Below are 7,364 nucleotides of genomic sequence, written 5' to 3'. Positions count from 1 at the left end.
AAAAAGGGGTACCTTTATCATGACCGTAGCTACCAAATAATTAGGGCAAAAATAAGCTTAACTATAAATGGCGCTGGTTAGTGGTGACAGAGGTGGGGAATGACGACCCGTCACCAATTTGTGTGACAGTTATTGGTGGCGGATGCTCTTAAGAGCATGTGGCGTTATCGTCAACCCCACCTCACATGAACGAGTGCTGTTGTTAACTCGTATGACATATTGTGGCGCTATTTGCGCATTTGTGGCACTATTTGTGCATTTGTGGCGCTATTTGCGCATTTGTGGCACTATTTGTGCATTTGTGGCGCTATTTGCGCATCTGTGGCGCTATTTGCGCATTTACTTTTATTTTAAACATTGATAAAGCAAATCTCAACATTTTTAGTACCTGGATATGTTAATGGGATATTGGACCATTGAACAATATTGTAATGATTTAACATTGATGACATTGTTAATGGGATATTGGCCCAGTGTATCATATTGTATTGATTTTACATTTTTGATGGGACATTGGCCCATTCATTGACATGGATACTATTTAAATGGGATATTGGCCCATTGTATCCATTTTGCGTGGCGTTGTGCATTTGCGAAATTTACCCAGTGCACAATATTTAGCCCATTGGGGTCGCCACATTTGTTGTTATTGTTGGGAGACGACCCGGCGGCCGCTCCAAAATTTGTCATATGTCACCGCGACCAGATACGCCAAACTTCAAATAAATCCTATCAAACTAATATTAAGCGTTATTTTATACATAACATCTGAGATAATATAGTCCCAAGCAACAAGAAACGTTTCAGGAATTATCTTTCTCTAATAAATAAATGATAATTTGATTAATTATTTCAATGAAATTGAAATTATAGAAAAAGTATAAGATGTATTTAATGTCAACCTACATTTATCAAAAATGTATGTATTAAGTATCATTTTAATATACAGAAAATATACAGCCTTCTCAAGCATAGCTTTTCACACACATATGTATGTAAAACATCTTTCATAAGGTAGGATTCTTCTCACATTCCTTGTATTTAGAAATTAATGAAATTTTCACAGAATCAAGAGGACAATATCAATAAGTGATGGTATTACTGAGATTAAATTTGACCATTTGATATGAGAGGCAAGGTCAGATCAAGGTCATTACCTTTTCCCTGGACATGAAGAATATAAAAAATTACTGTTTCCAATCATGCTATCCCTACTTGTATTTCAAATGCAATTGATTTTTTTTCTTTTTGCATGAAAAGATACTACCGTATAGGGCCTATGAGATAATACCAAATAGGAATAAATAATTAAACTAAAATGGATATTGGCTTATCCGAATTTTCTCTATTTTTCTTAAATTGTTAGGATATAATAGTTATTTTTATAGTATTTCTATATTTAAAGAGCTATATATGGTTAGTGTCTCAATTGACCCCTTAAAATTAATATCTTAGTTTTACTTTATATATAGCTTTAATTTGTACAGCTATATATGCGACCTTTATTAGTCATTTTCATTTTGATCAAAATGCCGTTATTTTAGAAATATGACATCATAAAAATCACGTTTTCCCGCCATTTTAGCATATTTTGCATAAAACTGCTTATTTTCAAGCAGTTTTTTTCCAGAAAATATAGAACGCAGTCTAGAACATGATTTATATTTTTACCAAAGATGTATCTATTCAATACTAATTAGTGACAGAAAAATTATGTATGTTCTACACTGCGCTCTATGTTTCCCATAAGAAAAAAAAACACCAAGAAAAAGGCATATTTTTGGTTTTTTTTGCTAGATAGCAAAAATAGCATTATTTCTAATGTCATTTACAGCTATTGAGTGCATATATATGTGAAAAATATATTGGAAATATTTCTAATATAATCTCCTCTACAAAATAAATATCAATTAAACATATCTGAATGTCATTCTAAAATGTTGATTTTTAGGGGGCCAAAATTGGCTCTTATCATATATACTCCTTTTTCTCATTTTCACACATAGTAAAGTTGTCACATAAAGATACAAAATGATAGAAAGACAAAATTTTTGTCCATTTACTAAGGGGAAAATAACATTTTACAATTTTTTGCTTTTGTTTAAAAATGTGCTTACATTTGAAGCATTCAAAAGCCAACATAGTTCTAGTTTGTATGAAAAATTTTACTTATTATGTTCCCCAAACGAAGTTGGGGAACATATTGTTTTTACTCTGTTTCTTATTATTATTATTCTTATTATGTTCCCCAAACGAAGTTGGGGAACATATTGTTTTTACTCTGTTTCTTATTATTATTATTCTTATTCTTATTATTATTTTTCTTCCTGGGAAAATTTTGTCCGCGAGTGATCTTGTAAACTACACATCCGACTTAGGTGAAACCTTTTTAGGGTAAGTAGGCATGTTATGTAGATTTGCGGAATCAAGGTCATTTTGCGCGCACGTGCTTGCAAGAGCGCGCACGTGCAAAACTTAAAATAACCAATATATAATGGATATAACCGTAGCTTGTCTATTTTGTGACGAAATGTTTTGAAACTTATAATGCAAGTATATATTAGTAGTATGCACAAGATGACATGGTCAAAATAGCAAGATCGCACGCGCATGCACGTGCACTTCGCTCTGATTGGCTGAAACTAAAGTTTCAATATCTTTTTTGTTTTTTGATAAAATCATTTGAAATTTTGAACATAGTCATACATTAGGGAGATCTACAGCCTGTTTTATAAGATTTTTCATGAAAGCATGTGCATGCACATGTGCTTGCAAGAGCTCGCACGTGCAACACGAGAAATGTTCAATATAATTGATACAGACGTAACTATTAAAATTATTGATGAAATGCTTTGAAACTCATCTTATAAGTATATATTAGTAGTATGCACAAGATGACATGGTCAAAATAGCAAAATCGCACGCGCATGCACGTGTGCTTCGCTCTGATTGGCTGAAACTAAAGTCTCAATATCTTTCTCGTTTCTTGTCATAATCCTTTGAAATTTTGAACATAGACCTACATTATGAAGATCTACAGCATGATATATAAGAATTTTCATGAAAGCATGCGCATGCCCGCGTGCTGAAATCTGATTGGCTGAAACTTTAAATGGCTATATCTACTTTGTTTTTGACTAAATGCTTTGAAATTTAAAACATTGTCATGCATTAGGACATCCTACAATATGATAAAGAAATCATGAAATCACGCGCATGCACGTGTGCTGCAATCTGATTGGCTTAAACTTGAAATGGCTATAACTTCCTTGTTTTTCAACCAAACAGGATGGGATTTAGAATATAGATAGATGTAAGGGACTCCTACAAGAAGATATGGTCATCATGCACGTGCACGTACGTGCGTGCATTTGGAACGAGTGAAATGAAAAATACACTTGAAAGAGTGATTTTTCATACTTTTGGACTGAATGCTTTAATATATTGTATAAAAATGTAGATAGTGTAGACAAGATGATATGATCATAACGGACATGCATTCACATGCGCACGGGTGCAATGCTAAAATTTGAATATAATTGGTATCCTTCTGAATTTGTTAAAGTCAAAATGCACAGAGTTTGTCTTATTTAATGAAGCTTACAGGGAATAAGGCACCAAACGGGAGTTGGGGAGCGTTTGGGGAACATCTGTAACGGTTCCCGTTACAATTAGCCCTAGTTCTTATTATTATTATTATTTTTCTTCTTGGGAAAATTTTGTCCGCGAGTGATCTTGTAAACTACTCATCCAACTTAGGTGAAACCTTTTTAGGGTAAGTAGGCATGTTATGTAGATTTGCGGAATCAAGGTCATTTTGCGCGCACGTGCTTGCAAGAGCGCGCACGTGCGAAACTTAAAATGACCAATATATAATGGATATAATCGTAACTTCTCTATTTTGTGACGAAATGTTTTGAAACTTATAATGTAAGGATATATTAGTAGTATGCACAAGATGACATGGTCAAAATAGCAAGATCGCACGCGCATGCACGTGTGCTTCGCTCTGATTGGCTGAAACTAAAGTCTCAATATCTTTTTTGTTTTTTGATAAAATCATTTGAAATTTTGAACATAGTCATACATTAGGGAGATCTACAGCCTGTAATATAAGATTTTTCATGAAAGCATGTGCATGCACATGTGCTTGCAAGAGCTCGCGCGTGCAACACGAGAAATGTCCAATATAATTGATAGAGACGTAACTATTAAAATTATTGAGGAAATGCTTTGAAACTCATTTTATAAGTATATATTAGTAGTATTCACAAGATGATATAGTCAAAATAGCAAGATCGCACGCGCATGCACGTGTGCTTTGCTCTGATTGGCTGAAACTAAAGTCTCAATATCTTTCTTGTTTCTTGTCATAATCCTTTGAAATTTTGAACATAGACCTACATTATGAAGATCTACAGCATGATATATAAGAATTTTCATGAAAGCATGCGCATGTCCGCGTGCTGCAATCTGATTGGCTGAAACTTTAAATAGCTATAAGTCCCTTGCTTTTCAACCAAACAGGATGGGATTTGGAACATAGATATATATAATAAACTTCTACAAGAAGGTATGGTCACCATGCACATGCATACACGTGTGTGTACGTGCGCTGCAATCTGATTGGCTGAAACGTTTAACAGCTATAACTCCCTTGGTTTTCAACCAAACAGGATGAGATTTGGAGCATAGATATATATAATTGACTACTACAAGAAGGTAGGTCACCATGTACATGCAAACATGTGCTTGTACGTGCACTGCAATCTTATTGGCTAAAACTTTAAACAGCTATAACTGCCTTGGTTTTCAACAAAACGGATTGGGATTTAGAACAAAGATAGATGTAATGAACTCCTACAAGAAGGTATGGTCACCATGCTCATGTACGCACGTGCATGCACGTAAAATGGGTACATTGTAAAATCAAAATTCACTTGAATATGCGGGTTTTTTTATACTTTTGAATTGAATACTTTAATATTTAGCATATTAAAATATATAGATTGTGCAGACAATATGATATGGTCATTATGCACATCCATGCACATGCGCACGCGTGCAATGCTAAAATCTGAATGAACTTGGCGTTGTTAAAGTCTCAAATGCATAGATTTTGTCCTATTTAATGAAGCTTACAGGGAATATGGCACCAAAAGGGAGTTGGGGAGCGTTTGGGGAACATCTGTAACGGTCCCCGTTACAATTAGCACTAGTTTGATACATTTTGAAACTTTAGTCCCTTAATATATTTGAAAATTTATATATGTAAAATATGTAAAAATTATAACTAAATTCATTGTTCTTTAATAATTTTGAGAGGCAGAAAAGAAGATATTTTCATACGCCACGTTTTTTTAAACGCAGTTTACCGTATCTATTCTAAGCTGTACAATAGTGACGAGGAAAGAAAAATATGGTCTTTTAAGTCTCCTACATCTAAAAATATAAGATATATAAGCAAATATATTTTTGAATATTTCGTAGTCAGAAACCAGAGAAGAATCCTACCTTAATGTATATGTAACATGTGTCTGATAATACACATCAAGTTTAAGACTACACTTTGTATTTCCAACAAATATAAATCGACCATTGCGTCCAAACTTTTCAATTACAAAAAAAAAACTTTACATGGCCTGGATACAGATTATCTGAAACATGACCCCCCATCGTCTCCATAACTGCTGGACACGTTATTACTGGTCTACATAGGGAAACCTGATCCTTCAACTGGCGTCGGAATTTCATAAATATTATAGATTCTGTTGAAAATTACGGCAGACGATGGGCCAGATATGAAAAAGAAGACGTTGACAGAATGGATTAAATGTATCAGATCCATGTTAAACTTCTAAAGGATTAAGGGGCAATATTAAAACCACCTATCCTTCTGTGTTCAATAATCTGAAAGTGAAAAATAGAATTAGATAAATTACTTGACCAGTACGTACTGATCCCTACAACAAGGCAGTAAACAACATTGTCTTCGTTTGAAAGGTTCATTAAATAAATTGTATTTTAGAATAACTTGGATTTCATTTTACAGGTGGTAATCCTACTTATACTCATACCTTCCTTTCTAAAGAAGAAATTCTTTAAAATTATATGTCAGTTTTAAATATTTTTAATAGCGAGCGCAGCGAGCGTCGCGAAGCGACGCTCGTAACTGCGAGCTCTAACGACAACGCCTGGGCGAAGAGAAAATTCGGACTACTGCACATTCATTCTTTAGAATTTTTTGCTGCAGTAATTTTGACCCACAATGCATCACTTAGCAAAGTTGCGTTCTCGCGAGAATGACGGCAAATGTTCAACAAAAAGTTTACTCGCCTTGATTAAATGGATACATATTGAAGATAAATTGTAAACGTAACTTTTTTTCATTAAATTTCAGCACTGTTCAGTTTTTTCTTGGTATTTGTAACTTACATACGACGTCATGTGACGTCAGAGTCTAGACGCACCAAATGTCACGTGCGGTTTGACGAGCCCGATCTAAATTAAAACAATAGAAGAGTTTGCGCTCGCTCTAACGGTCGAACCGTCAACATATTATTCCAAAGAGCCAAAATAAACTTGAACTACCCTATATATATAGGACTCCGAAACTTCATAAAATCTTTACAAAGATACATTACGGGTTCCAGTAAATGTTCAACCAAGCCTCTTTTGATACTTCTCACGAAGATATTTGAGAGGTTTCGTTACAAGTGACGTAACAACGTTTACGCAAAACTTTGACGTACACGGTATATTTGACGCCAACGTCAATAATAAGATTTAGTTGTACGTATACGTATAAGTATGTAAATTTCGCGGTTGGAGAGTACAATTAATTACCCGGTAACTGAACAGCATTGTATAATATCTAGAAAGGAGAGAAAAGGAAATACATTTGCTCTAAATTTTGTAGTTTAAAAGTGCTTGTACAAAAGGAAAAAAAGTTAATGAAATACAATGCCCTCAAGCACTTGCCGTTACACATACTACCTGTAACATATTAGGCGAGAGTTTATATTTTTGTTTTATTATACTTTCATGTTAAATACTTAAATCTGATTAACAATCCGTTCGATTACCCTGAGCCTTAGCAACACACGTGGCAACGGGTAACACAACGGTAATGCCACATACGTGGAAATTATGCGCGAACGGTTCACCGTAGAACTCTCAAAACGTCAGTTGCGCGTTTGAAAGAACCGGAATTAACTTGACGTCAATAAAAGCTTGCGTCCGATTTTGCTTAATTGAAAACAACAAACGACAGACGATACATGCTTGCGAGTGAAGGAAACATGCTTGCGAGCCAGAAATAACGAAATTTTATATGATAAATGACTCTAAATCGAGTATCAAAC

The sequence above is a fragment of the Saccostrea cucullata genome, unplaced genomic scaffold (assembly GCF_032062105.1).
Source record: "Saccostrea cucullata isolate Sc308-1 unplaced genomic scaffold, CSIRO_AGI_Scuc_v1 ctg7609, whole genome shotgun sequence".
In the NCBI taxonomy this organism is placed as follows: domain Eukaryota; kingdom Metazoa; phylum Mollusca; class Bivalvia; order Ostreida; family Ostreidae; genus Saccostrea; species Saccostrea cuccullata.
This window is presented reverse-complemented; position numbering follows the sequence as displayed.